Genomic DNA, 15,810 nt, shown 5'->3' on the forward strand with positions numbered 1-15,810 from the left:
ATCAAACAATAACTGTCAATCTTTTTACCAGCCTGCTGGTATATATGGAGGTTCATAGAGATGTCCCTGTTACACATGAACTCTTTCCTTTAACATTCTCCATTATGGGCCATCCCCATACCCCGTCCGGTATAAGCGCCAACTTATAAAACCTCAATACTTCGTCCGGTATGAGGGTGAAGTGTGCCGTTCCCATATCCCATTCTGTATGAGTGCCAAATTGCCAAGTCCCGATGCCTCGTTCGGCATGAGACAATATTCATGGTAGGGTTTCCTATGTACCCGCTTCGTTCACCATCTCCCAAGATATCCAGTAAGGCTGCTGTTTCATCCATTCACTTAATCACACAATTTTTATCGTTAAACCTTCTTTTTTTCTTAATTCAGCCGTAAACACATAGAATAAACCATACATGCATTCAAAGCCATAAAATAAATTAATAAGATGCCATCATGCATACAAATTGTAAAAACACTCAACAAACAACAGTAGATAATTTTTTGTCTTGGCTCCATTAGTAATCCGTAATTAATTATGCACATTTTCCAAATTCGCACAAAATACCGGATTATTATTTATTTAGACTTCAATTCTATGATAAGGAATAGGGTGAGGGATCCTTACTCGATTTGATGCCCGAAAAGTTAAGCTGTTCGACTGCGCCTACAGGTGATTCTCGTGTTCTCTGAATTTTTTTTAGGAATTAAAATGCTCTATTAGTACCTACAAATGTCCCAAACAAACCCAAAATCAGTCCTAGGGCCTATATGGCCAATTTTAGAATTCTGGCACGGCAGCTTCGCCATGCTCCGGCGGTGGCACCACCGCCTGCGGCGGTAGTCCATCTCAGGTTGGCTATTTTCGGCCCTTTTTGGCTAAATTTGGCTGACTTTGCATGAATTCCTGCGAGAAAATACTTTAAGGAGCCTTGGTTTGCTGAAAAAACATAAAAAATCAAAACTTACCAGCGGTGGGGTGCTCCGATATGGCGGCTCCTCTAGCTCAAGCTGCAGTTGGGTGTTTTGCTCTGGCCAACTTGTAGAGAAGGATACAGTGATCACAATGGTAGAAAAATTACACATAATAAAAATCGAGAAGGGCCTCATCGAAGGCGTTTTGTGAAATTTTAGGTAGTGGCGCCGCCGGGCTTTGCCTGTATATTTTTGCCAATTGGCCAGTCCTTTTGCTCCAATTTTGCCATGATTGTGTTTAGAATTTAATTTTGAGCAAAATAAATTTTTTTTATCTTTTTTGGAAGTCAGAAAGGGCTTCGGTGCGGCAGCAGGTGGCGGCGGTCTCTTTCCCAGCGACTGGGTCTTCTTCTCTAGTGAGGGGTTCTGATGGATAGGGTTAGGATTTGGTGTGGATAGGGATTATTTATATCCGTCCGCTTTTGATCTGGGCCGTCCATCGTGTTTGATCTGGACCGTCTTATCGCAATTAAATGGGGAGTGAATCTGGGCTATTCATTGCGATCCAATTTGGGCCATCCATTTCGATTTAATATGGGCCTTTCGATCGCCCACGTAGCCTCCCGCATGGCACTGCATCAGCGTCCGCTACCACACAATGCGTCCTAATTCACCGAGCATTTGGCATGACAAAACTTTCCTAAATTACATTTTAGTCCCCGATTTTTTATTTTTCTTTCAAAAATATCCCCAGAACCCAAATTTTCACCCCTTTTCCCCAAAATTGTTTCCACTTTCATCCTCCTTCAATTTTTACTTCATTTTTACTCTAAATTAAATTTTAAAAAAATTAAAAAATTACATTTATTAATTTTAAATTACATTACAATTTCATTTTAGGGTGTTACATAATGAGCTTCACTAACTCAATAAGTATTATTATTCTCTCAACCCAGATAAAATATCATGCAAAACACACAGTAAGAAACAAAAGTAATAAAAATATTTCAGTACAAATTCATGTTCTTATTTTCACTATTTCACATGTTCCTGATCGATCGGATGAATTCTCTCGAATATCATATACAAACCTCAAAAGTTTATTCCCATACTCTCGAAAGTCATAAATGCACTCAAATATCAATCGTCATTTTGAAACATAATCGCACAGACAAAAGATCATAGATACACTCGAATATCGTTTATAATCTCGAAACATAATCACACACATACAAAAGATCACAGATACACTCGAACGGTCATTTCTGTGGTTTCATCGCGCGATGCCGTTTATGTCATCATTGAGAAAATGTGAAATGGATTCCCCCATCGCATGGATAGCACACACACAAATCACACAATGGCCACAGCAGGTACGTTTGCTAGGTGGCCTACACTCACACAAATGCCTATCCACGTCTACATTAGGTTTAAGACTCTATGCATGTGAAGGTTCACATTCTTGCTGAACTTCAGCCACACACACTCACTCTCTTCCTCGATTCAGACTAAACAAGAAGATATTTAGGGTTCCTACCCTATTCACTCATACCTTCTTATTCCAAAATTCTCAATTTGTTTAAATAATCATTTTTTAACCTCAATTATTTCTTTTCTTTTCTTATTTTTACAATTTTTTTTTTCTTTCTCTTTTTCAATTTTTCCTTAATTGGGAATTTTTCTTTCAATTTCATATTTCATAAGTCAAAATAACTCAGTTCAGATAACTCTCAGTCCATTGGGTATGTTTTCTGATTTCGTCTCCCCATAGGGTTCTAATTGCTTAAGTTTACTGATCATAATTTGGGTTTTGTTTTTCCATCGAAATTGGGCCAATGTCCCTCCAAATTTTAAAATTCATAATTTTTATAAAATGAATGCACTTTTCAAAATTTAGCCTTGTTGAGATTTAGAAATACTTACTCTCCTACGCGTCTTCCCATATCCGCCTAAATGTCCAAATTTTCCTATACACACGATATAATTAATTAAAATACTTTGAAATACTAAAAATTAATTTAATTAGATTACGGGTTCCAACAGCCACCCAATGAAATACCTGAATCTATTAGGATTCGCACCCAAAAAACCTTTTGGCTCCACATTCAGCGAATTGGATTCCAATTTTTTGAGAAAGAATTTTTAGCTTCCCAGGAAAACTAAATTCTCGTTTCCTGAGGAAGACTTTTTTAGCTTCCTAGATGAAAAATCGGAACCCAAAATGGTGGATCGGATTTCCATGCTCGGGGAAGACCCTTTGGCTTCCTGAATGGGTCGGCTATCCCCATTCTCGAAGAAGCCTCTCGATTCCTATGCGGGTGGGTGGCCTGGCTGAGCCAGCGCGGTTAGCCCGACACCAGCCCCACCCCACTGCCACTCAACCCCCATCAAAACATTAAAATAGAACGATTTTACCTTTCGACGTGGGCGATTTGGCCTCGACTTTGCTCCCGATCGCTTCCTCTCGGTCACCCACGGCTCCCTTGCATGCTTGCAATTAGAATGGTGATTTTTACGCCTAAAAAATTGATTACTGCAAAATAGAAATAGATTGAATGGAAATAGGGGAAGAAAAGATGAAAAGGACGAACTTTACCTCGCTTGCCTCGGTCTCCCCAGTCATATTGCGTCTCGATCGTTTCCTCTTCCTCTTTCTTCCTTTTGCTTCAGTTTCCACACTCTTCTGCCTCCGCCCCTCTCTTCTTTTCTTCTTCCCTCATGGCAGTCGCTCTTTGGCTCCCCTTTTTGTCCCGTTCGGCCCCTCCTATCTTTTCTTCTCCTTCCTCCTTTTTTTTTCCTTTCCCTTCCCTCTTCCTTCCCTCTCCTTTTTTCTTCCTCTCTACTTCCCCACATGACCCTCTCTTCATCCTTCTCTTCCCGATTGCTATTTTTTCTTCTCCCTCTCTTTTTTTCGGCTACTTTTCAAAATGAAGAGAAAACCCTAAACTCTTCCCTTTTTATACCCATTCCTTCAACCGTTGGATCTTTATGACTCGATCTGGGCCGTCCCTTTTCTTTTAAATCTTCTCCATCTGATCTCCTCAAGTGGGCCAATCTAGGCCATCCATCCTCCTTATTTCCTTTTCCCCCTTCCACTTCTCCTTAGTTATGTTTTTACCTCCTTTTTTCTTACCTACTTTCATTTAAGTCCCTAAATTTACTTAAAAGCTCAAATTTTTGAAAATTTCTTTCATTTATACCCAAACTCTAAATTTTATTTTCATTTCTTTTCCTTTAAATGGATATTATAGTCCTATTACAGCTAAAAATTAGACAATAGACGATATAATTTTAGTGGTTGATTCAGACTATAACAAAATTGAAATGTTGCTAGGTAATATGCCATAAATAGAGGAACTCATGTGTCCATTTTGTGCCCACCCTATCTATTTCTTTACTTGAAAAAAAAAAGTTGTTTAACTTTTATATCAACAACAAAGAATACCAAAAAAAATTAAAAATAAAATAGTTCATCTTTGTCTTAAATCCTAAAGAAAATGTGATCTACTTTTTCACAAGATACCAAAGCTTTTATTTTTGTGCTGGTTGCATTTCATTGTTGTCACCATCAATCGCCACTCATTATTCACTAAAGTGTAAGTTCTCACAATTGGTCATCAAATACTATATTTTAAACAATAAATATACATAATTTAATTCACTTATTTATTATAATATTAAATAATTCATTCAAATTAGATTCTATTTTATTATTTGATTGAACTATAAATTTAATAGTATCTATTTTTAGTTCTGAATCAACTTATACAATGGAAGTCAATACAATAGCATCTAATATAACATTATTTTTTAAAAGATAAAATCATTATTAATTAACAACAAAAACCATCATGCTCATGTAAATGACCAAAACCATCATGCTCAAGTAAGTGAAGCAAAAACTGAGGAGGTTCATGAACAATTATCTATCTTTCAGAAGTCCTTACTCATCTCTAACTAAGCCATGTATTATTCTTATTATACTTTTGAATCCAACTAAGAAAGGAAACAAAATGCAAAACAAAAGCTTAAACATCCTCAAGTAATAACCTAAACTTAGAGAAATATTCATCAAGTATAAAATTTGTACTTGGTACAAAATTTGCCATATAATTAAGTAAAACAAAATCTATACTAGGTTGAATGCATAAAACCTGTGCAAAAAGGAGAAGGTCACAAATCTTTTAAAAAAATAAATAAATGAATAAATTTAAATAAGTTCATAATATATGAAATAGAGTTTGATAAGTTATGCGAATAGCTTGTTGAAAATTTTAATACTTTATTCTACTTAATATATTTAAGAATATGTTTAATATACTATTAAAATATAATTATTTCTTGTAATATTACATGGATTAGTAAAAATATATAATATAAATAATTTATTAATATACAAATAGGTTCATGAACTTGTAAACCAAATTCCTTCATATTTGAATTTGGCTCTTATACTTTAACATTTTATGACCATATTAAAATATGAAAAGAAGATTTTATTAATTAATAAAGATGAAAATGAATATGGTATCTATATATACATATATATATATATTTATGAATAAATATGAGAGAATCAAGAAGGTGCAAAGGGGAATGTAACACCCAAGTAAAATAAAATTTTATTTTATTATTTTTATTTTTATTTATTTGATTTTTATTTAATTTAATTTAATTTAATGAAAATAAAAATAATAATAATGATAAAATTGGGTAAAAATATTATTTGTATTTAATTGAAATTGATTTTGGGAAAAAAGGGTGAAAATTTGGATTCTGGGGGTGTTTTTGAAAAGAAAATCGAAAATCGAGGGTCAAAACGCAATTTAAAAAAATTGTGCCACGTCAGAACCCACCTCAGCAGCCACGTCAGCGGTCCGGTAAGCAGCCCCGGCCAACCAGGACCCGCCGCGTAGCAAGGCAACGTTGACTAGGGAACGGGCCACGTGGGCAATCCGCGTACCGCGATAGGACGGCCCAGATCCGTTCCCGCGCGCACGAACGGCCCAGATCAAACGTGCGCATGGACGGCCCAGATTCACGCACACGGACGGTTCAGATTCAATCAGGCACGGACAACCCAGATTGCATCGCGATGGACGGCCCAAATTTAATCCCAATTAAATCGCGATCAAACAGTCCAGATTTAATCTTGATGGACGGTTGAGATTAAAAGGCAAAGGGTATAAATAACCCCACCCACACCTGACCACAAAAACCCTAGCCACTAGTGCCTTGCCGGAGAAGAAGAACCAAACGCTGGAGGAGCCGGCTGCCGCCACCCGCCGCCGAACCAGGGAAGTTTCCGACCGTCGATCGAGGTAAAGTTTCTCCCCCTTACTCGTTTTTCGATGCTGAGTCCGCCTATGGCCAAACCGGAGCCAAACCACCGGTCAAACTACCGAAAAACCTAGCCGAAGCCTAGCAGCGCCGCCGTGCCCCTCCTTAATTTTTACCTCCGATGAGGCCCTTTCCGGCCTCCGTTCAATGCAAATTTTATACCATTGTGATCATCGTTCTTTTCTCTACAGGTTGATCAGAGCCAAACATCAAAACGCGACTCACGCTGGAGGAGCCGCCGCACCCGAGAGCACCGCCGCCGGTAAGCCTTGGTTTTTCAAGATTTTTTGGCCCACCGAGGGTCCTAGGGTTGTTTTATCACAGGAACCGATGCAAGTGTGGCCGAATTCAGCCGAAAATGGCCAACTCGAGGCGAATCACTACTGCAAGCGGCAGCGCCGTCGCCAGAGCACGGCGGCCAGAACTGCGATATTGGCCGAAAGGGGCCCTAGGTATGTTTTGGGATTTTCTGGGTCACGTGCAGGTACCGGTAGTGCTTTTCAGTTTTTCGAAAAAAATTCAGGGAAATTAGGGACAGCCTGTAGGCGCACTGTAGAGTCGATTTCAGACCCTGAAACAGGTAAGGACCCTTCACCCTATTTCCTATCACGATATTAAAGCTAAATAAATAATTAAACTGTACTGTGTGACTTTATAGATGTATAATTGATTAAGGTTGCCAACGGAGCCCGAATCTGATACAGTGTTGGTCTATTATTGTTTGATTTAATTTCCAGTATTAAATGCAGCTTGATTTTTAATGTAATTATGTTATGGTCTCGTATGCATGAACTATGGTTCCTTTTATTATGGTTTGTATTATGGTGAACCCGTTACTGTATTGTCTTATTTGGTGTCAATTACTGGTTTACATATTTTGTATGATTGAATGATTGAGATTAAGGAAAAAGGCAAAAAGGTTATGTGAATTGATAAGTGGATAATGTGGACAGCCTAACAAGATATCCTAGGAGGTAGTGGACGGACCGGGTCCGTAGGGAACCCTACCGGGAACATGGTCTCTCATACCGGACGGGGTATGGAGACCTCATGTGTTTTGGCGCCCATACCGGACGGGATATGGGGACGGCCCGTTTCACCCTCATACCGGACGGGGTATTGAGATTCATGATTTTGGCACCCATACCGGACGGGGTATGGGGACAGCCCTGGAATCAGGTTGTAAATGTTAATGGTTCACGTGTAGAGGGGACCCCCTATGGATTCCCAGGGATACTAGTAGGCTGGTAAAAGAGGAAATCTGTTTCCTGATGATTGAAATGTAAAGGTGTGATATATGTTAAGTTATAAAGTGTGTATGATTTCATGATATTATAAGGTTATTATTTTCATATGTTGTTTTCATGGATCTCGCCGAGGTAAGTGGACAGTAAAGGTTTTTATGTTAATAAACGAGTTCATTATAAATTCTGCTCCATTGGTCATTTTTGTTTTCTACCCACCTTTACTTCCGTGGCGGTGAGGTAGTGTGATGTCTTTACTGGGCTGGTGTAGCTCATCTCTTATTTAACCATTTTAGATCAGGAAGACGTTGTTCCCGAGCCCGTTCCGCAGGAAGACGGCGAAGCGGACGCCTAAAGACTTTATAGTTATATTTATAGTTTTTATTTCGAGTATCTCTTTTAGTTAGTTTGTTCCTTCATGTTTGAGTACGTTTTGGTTATTGTATAAGGGATGTTAATCAAAATTTTTATTACGCTTCCACATTTGAGATTTTTAATACATATATTCCATTTAAATTTCCGGGGCCGTTAGAGGGAAAGGTTAGAAACTTTAAAGAAGATACTTATAATTGGGAATTATATAAATATATAATGTGTGTGTCTACATATATATATATATAACCTTCTCAATTTATCAATTTATATATGTGTGTGTGTGTGTGTGTATATAGATAATTTTTGTATGTATATCACGATACTAATTGCGCTGAATATCATAATAATAAATTAACAATTGTATAATCATATAATATATTTTTATAGATATAAATAATTAATGTTGTTGTATGTACGTACCAGGCAACAACTTCGTTGAAGCGTTTATTTCGCTGCCTTTGATGGAGGACGTTAAGATCACCGTTAGGACAGAACTTAGTGAGTAAACACGACCACCGATCACAAATGAATTTCATACTTATTGGTACCACATATGATTTGTGCCACATATGATTGCTCATACACCATCATATATATGAATTATATGTTTATATATATATATATATATACCCACGTGTCAAGGCATCCGATGAAATGAGTAAGGAAGGGTAAACTTTCATATATAATTGACGATGTCATAAATCAAATCAATTAGTAAATGAATTTCATACTTATTTTTTATTGTACATATTATTTATATATTTCTTTACTGAGTTTTTTTAAAGAAATTTTAAATTTTTTTTTAAAAAGGTGGCCTATGCAATGAATGCAACAAAACATGAATTCTCAGTAATGAAGGAAAAAATAAAAATCTTTCTTGAGGTAATATTTTATTTTATATATTTTATAAAATTTATTTTCATATATATCTTTTTCTCTTATAGATTTCGTAAAATTTTTAATTGAATTTAAATTTACAAACTTATACAGTATAAAATATTCTACATTTTTAATTAATGTTAAACTGATAAATTTTAAATAGAACATAAGAGTTTTAACTACTATCATATTGTTATAATTCCTTATAATTATCAATGCCTATAATTATGCAACGGACAAAACAGATTTTCAATGAAGTAAAACTCATGCTGTATAAGTATGCAAATTTAAATTCAGTTAAAAATTTCGCAAAGTCCCAAAAAAAAAAAAGATATCCATGAAAATAAAATTTTATAGTATATATAAAATAAAATATTATCTTAAGAGGGATTTTCATTTTTTCCTTCACTAATGAGAATTCATGTTTGCATCTAATTCTTCCATGCAATTTTTATTCAAAAAAAGAAATTAAAAAAAAAACTAAAAAAAGAGATATATTAGTAATATCTCCAATAAAAAATAAGTATAAAATTCATTTACTACCCTTCTTTACTCTTTTTATCAGATGCCTTGACAAATTCCTCACATTTCAATGCCATTTGACAAGCGCGAATGCTGCAATTAATATCAGCTAATTATTTTTTAAAAAACAAAAATTGGCTACATCTATTAATTAAGTTATATGCATCAATCATAACACAATACAAATAATCTCCAAGTAAGAATACACATAAAAATACAATTTGACTTGAGATTAGTCAAGTGATGTACACTAATTACAATACAATACAAATAACTTTCAAATGATGATACACATAAAAATACAATCTGACTCAAACTTATAATCTCTTGTAAAAGAAGAAACACATAAGCTATTAAACTAATTATTTAATTAATTAAGTATACACATGTATAGTTAATTAAATTAATAATTATTTATCTTTTGGGTTGATATCTAAGTACTTTCATCCTTATCTATAAGAGTATGAGTTCAAATTAGGCTATACATCTCAGAACATATCATTTAAATATTAAAATGTACAAATTTTTACTAGCAAAAATTGTACTTGAGAATTTTTATTATTAAATATTTATTTTAAGATCAATAATAATACACATAAATACTCCAAATTAAAGAGTTTTAAGTTGTGATGATTAGTATTACTTATGTACCTTGAGGAGGCTCCTTTAATCTTGATGCAAAGTGCATAAATCTTAGGGAAATCCGCATAAGATAATTTGTCCTTGCTAATTAAGAGAAGAAAACCAAATAACTAAACCCATCAATTAATCAAATATGGTTAATAACTACTCAAATCTATATCGAGATATATATTACATACACATACAAAGCTTTATCCATGTCTGATAAGGTGATTTCAGATTTAGCCATGAAGGTGGAAAGCAAGTCATAGAAATAATTAGGACCGCAACTAGAATCTCCTTTCATTTTATACATTGCTATAAGAAAGTGATCTATGATATCCTTTTAAAAAAAATTGAATGCAAATCAATCAACGACATTGATAAATATACATGATCAGTAAACAAATAAGAGAAAAATAGATCAATTGTTAAGCATTAAATCTCTTGTTCCATCGAATGGATCATGTAGAGGAGTTGTGTGCTTTGATCCTCTTATTTCAAATGATTGGATAAGAGCTGTAACAACTCATACCTCCATAGGGAGTCGGGGTACCGTAAGAACTTATATTCCCAGCACGAAAAATACAATAAACTTCTATCTCCAATTAAAAATAAGTACGTCGAAGCATAGTGTTCACATCCCTCGACTATAAGGGTTAACCATTACATCTATCTAAAATCAAGAAAACATCTAATTAAAGTTTGTGTAATTCATCCTTTCCTACATGTGCATCATAGAGAACACTGCCTCTCCTCACCCAGATCGTCTCCAAGAGTTTGTTTTTTCTGTTGTTAATCCTATTCCTACTTCCAAACAACATCACTTTCACCCTCACAGAGAATATTGTCTCTGCTAACCTAGATTTGCCTCCCAGAATTTTATATTTATTTATTTTTTAATCCTTTTCCAGTTTGTTTCCCTGTTTATGCTCAACAATACCACTATTTTCCAAACAAATGTCAAGGGAATTAAATACAAAAGATAACAGAATAATAATTTATAAACAGACATCATATTCAGACCACTATTTCCCCCTTTTTTTTATTTCCTATTCCTCTCACATTCCCATCCTTTCAATTTTCCTCCAATGTTTCTAGCATATCTCCTCTGTCCTCTCCTCATAGCTGTCCACACAATAATTCCATCATTTCGTCTGATCTTCTGTTTCTCCTTAGATCTCACTCTCCATTTTTTTTATTTTTACTCCTGGTTCTAATATGATTTCAAAAAAATCTCCCTATTCCCAAATCAACTCATTTCTTTCCAAAAAATATCTCAAAGAATTTAGAAGATTCTACTCAAGTGGTGAGAGTCAAATTTCACTTACCTTTGTTCTCAGTGACTGCATTAATCTGATTAACGGATTCCTCCCATGTTCTGCTCCTGATTCCACCACTAGCTGATTAATCTGATTGAAGAATCACACAAAATCTTCCTTTCAGTTTACCCTTGCTGCGAATTTTCTTCCTCTCCCTCTTTCCCTGCAGCCTGACGTCCTCTTTTAAAGTGAAGGAGGAACCATCAGAATCGTTGAGGATGGCAACGAAATCCCTAAATTAAATAGAGGTTACAAAATAGTTTTTGATAATTGAGGCATAATCAATATTTTTACTTTTAATAATTAAGGTAGGAACTAATAACATCTTCTTAAATATAATTATATATTTATATATTTAGTTTTTGAAAAGAAGATTTTTATCTCTTTAATTGCTTAAGTAGTAATCAAATTTTTAAATTTTAAAGACTAATGAAGAAAAGAAATCTTTAAACATTAACTTCTAATAAGCCTTCTATTCTTTAAATTTATTATTCTTTAAGTGTAATCTTATAACAGTTTTTTTATAGAAAACATAATGAAAAAAATGTTAAAACTCTAAAATATTTTATTACGTAAGTTCAAAATAATGAAAATAAGATTTCCATCTCTTTAATTTTTAAATTTTGAAGAGTAATGTAGAAAGAAATCTCTAAATTTTGACTTCTAGTAAGCATTCAATTCTCTATATTTAGATATTTTTTTAAGTATAATCTTATAATAATTCTTTTAAAGATTACATACTTTAGAATGAAAAATAATGTTAAAACTCTAAAATATTTGATTACATAAGTTTAAAAATAGATTATGACGCTTTTATGTTTTTTTTCTTTCTTGATGCTTTTGACTTTTCTTTCAATCTTTCTTTAATGCTATGATCTATATTTACGATGCAATATTTAGATAGAAAACAATAAGATAGTTTTTTTATAAAATTATTTCTATTAATTTCTTCACCACAATATAATTTCTTCATAATCTTATCCTCACATTTGTTATTGTGTTACGATGTGATCAATTTTAGGTGATCTAGAAATATAAGAAGAGTTAGAAAATAATCGGGAGAAAGAGGAGGAAAAACATAAGGAAATGAAATAGGAAAGCAAGAGCTAGACTGGAAGCATTATAGAGGTAAGTTCTCTTTTTTTGTCCTAACGCATAACGCACAATTAGATAGTAATTATAAAGTAGATTCGTTATAAGGAGTCATATTCTTCCAACAATTCCTAAGTTTCAGACTACAAACTAACTCAAATCACATATTTGACTTTTCATGAAATTACCTCTCTACCCTAAATAACAGAAAAACATAAAAGTACAATCTAAATTAAATATGTCCAAAAGTATATACTTGTACTTACGTTAAGCGGTATTAAATATGTCTTGTTCATTCGGTTCAATTTTTACTTTTTTTGTAGTTACTAGTAATCCTTTACAGCTGAATGAGGTATATATTAATTAATTTTATTTTTGAACCACTCATATTTTTAGCTTGAATTCACTGAATGAAATTTTATTTCATAATCCTTCATATATGGAAGATCAACTAGAATTGAGTTCTCAAAAAACATAAATAAGAGAGTTTAAATATTAAAATTGTAATATATCATTAAATTATAAAATATTTGAGAAATGTAGCAATTAAATTTCTTAAGAAAATGATTAAACTTGTTTAGAAATTAAAGCCAATGGGATAATTAGATACGTATACAAATATTTTAACTTCTAATACTATACTATACTATATCTATTTTTACAATATAGTTTCTCACTGTGACCCACAACCTAAAATTTTTTCGTAATTTCTTCATGTACAAATTGAAAATATATACATATATATGAGGTTAATTTCTATTGTTATTAGTAATATATTTATTTTTTTGTTTTTGATATTTTTTGTGGTATAGATTGAGAGAAAGATCGTGGCTAATGCTAGAACCAAATGAAGCAAAAGTTGTTGAATCCTATACGTTTAGTTTCCTTTATGAGCTGATGCTAAAAATTTAAAACTTACAAGTCTGTAGTAATGCAAAACTATGTAATGAATAAAATATGAGTTTGCAAGAAATATCTTATCATCACTCTCTAATCACTCTCTCAGACAATGCTTTACATAGCAGTTGAATTTTTTCAACTGATCTGGACTCAACCGAGGAAATGTATTAAAAAGTTCTATTGTCAAGCATTAATTTAGATGGCACGATGATGATTTATGAGACTGAAAAATACCATAACCAATCCAAATGATTTACAAGATATAGAAAATGTCATAATCGAACAGTAGAGTTAAAATAATGTAAGGGTATTCCTGATTTTGAATGCCTTTCACTCCTATAGTACTATGTATATGATATAAAGTCTGTAAACAAGAAACAATTTGTTTAATCTCCAATCTAGGAAGATGTTTCAAGCTAATGCTAATCCTAAATCAACATATCACCTTTAAATTAAGATCCTATGATACACGAATCATTGCTCAAAAGTTGATTGTTATACATTTAAGTTTTTCATATAAGTAAGTTGAGCCACAAATTGAAGTTACCTATCCTTGTGTGAAAGAAACTTCATATTCTTATATTTTATAAGCCTTTCAGGAGTTCTTCCGACAACACTTTCTCTTGGGGTTAACACTTATCATGTAAGAGAAGGCATTGACAAGCTTAGAATCCTCTTTAGTTATAAAAATTTTGGCTGCACTTGGGTCTACAAGTAGAAGCTTAACCACAAGGTATCTAACAATTAACCATGTTTGGAATAACTGTGCTTGTTTTCTAATGAACCTTCCTCTTTTTGTGTCAAAGTATTCAAGCCATTTGTCTCTTAATATGCGTTTTTCAGCAACTTCAATAGCTCTTGCAGCGATTTCTGGTCTTTTCATCTTTATGGCTACAACAGTAAGCTGTAAAAAGTTCATTTTTAAAATCTTAAGCCGCACTGCCTTCATTCCTTTATTATTGCTTTATTTTATAAAACATCAACAATGTGTCATATTCTATTGGATCCAAGCATGACAACTCAGGAAACTTATACCTAAATATAACTTCTACAAAGGGTTCTTTGGAGCAATGAAAAAAAATTAGCAGCAGAGAGAATATTTAATCATAACAAACTAACCTGCCATAGCAGAGTTTGGCCAAGAACCACCATTATAGTAAGACCAAGGCCTGCATAAGAAGGAAATGTAGTGAGAAATGTTAAAGATAATGAAAAAATAGATCATAAATAAATAATACGAGAGCAAATATCTTATGTGTTTTTTGCATCACTACAAGTGATTATTTGCGCTCCTAACCTTCAAGAGTGAGATAACATATCTTGAATGGCATGTCTGTTACTAAATCTGCCCATTTCACTTCAATAAGATCCAGTATGGCATGTGATTGATCAGCTATTGCCAAACTTCTTACAATAGACCACATGTTTCCTAGAGAAAAAAATTGGAAATCCGTGTGTCGCCTGTAAGTTTCCAATTAGATAACCTGCTTTATTAGGCATCCATTCCACCAACCAAGGAGAATTTTGATCAAGGTAAATGTTGAACTTATTAACTGCATCATATGACTACTCCTCAGTCTTGTAAAAATAAATCTCATTCAGTTTTCACAAATCAATCCAATAATACTCCCTGATGTGGAATGAAAAAGCAAGTAGGCGATTATTTAGTGCCTGGATAAGATCAACAAATCCATTTTAGAGCAAGCATTTCATGTGAACAGAGTAAGGCATAATAAAATAGTGGTTGTAAGAAAAAAAATAAGGATTAACTGGAGATACCACAAGAAAAGAAGGTAAACAAATAAGATCTATTAGTTACCAATTTATAAATTTAAATAATGGTCGATTCATGTAGGCTAGTGAGTTAGATCATAATCTGCTATTTCCACCAACATGTTACAAACATACTTAATGCATAAACAATAACTCCATGGTGTAAAGCATGTAAGCTATGAACTATCTCAAAAAATATAAGCTATAAACTATACAATCTCCATCATTCTAGGGAGTTGCACCATTCAGAAGCAACCAAAAATACAATGAGTAATAATTCTAACAATTGAACATTTTCTGAATCAACCAGATTGGAATCATACACTTATTAAGCCTGCCAGAAATTCACTTGAGAAGCATCAAGATATGATATCAATTTAACTCAAGCTTGTCAAGTACTTAATCCTAGCTTTATTTTAAAACTTCTAATATTGTTTCCCAAATCGATTTAGTTTTATAATTTCGCTTCCAGCATAGTTGTTGGAACAAGCCCCTATTACACCATGTGCAGAATTATTTTGTACAACCACTCTTTTGCTCCAAAAAATCAAAAATCGAATACCAAATGTCCATTACCATTTCAAGTGAGCCATAAAGACAATTTTTCAATTGCTTGAAATAAATAGCTGATGAGCACATATGACTATTCAAACCACTTTTAGAACAAAAAATTAATATGCCCTGATGATTTCTTCATTCCATATGATAGAGTTAATTACCTCCCCTCTTTACTATGAGGATTAGGTTTTAAAACTTACAAATGTAAATAAAATGCAAATAGGAATTTACTTGGTTTAGTTCGAAGTTAGTGTTGGATGACCTTCTTCTCC

The 15,810-nt window shown here is 33.4% G+C and overlaps 1 pseudogene; it reads right to left on the reverse strand.

Moving 5' to 3' along the window:
* Positions 1-13,802: 13,802 nt before the first annotated feature.
* Positions 13,803-14,631, reverse strand: LOC148240171 (alkaline/neutral invertase E, chloroplastic pseudogene; annotated as a pseudogene).
* Positions 14,632-15,810: the final 1,179 nt, after the last annotated feature.

Source organism: Carica papaya, chromosome 9 (assembly GCF_054855325.1).
Source record: "Carica papaya isolate Zhongbai chromosome 9, ASM5485532v1, whole genome shotgun sequence".
Taxonomy (NCBI): Eukaryota; Viridiplantae; Streptophyta; class Magnoliopsida; order Brassicales; family Caricaceae; genus Carica; species Carica papaya.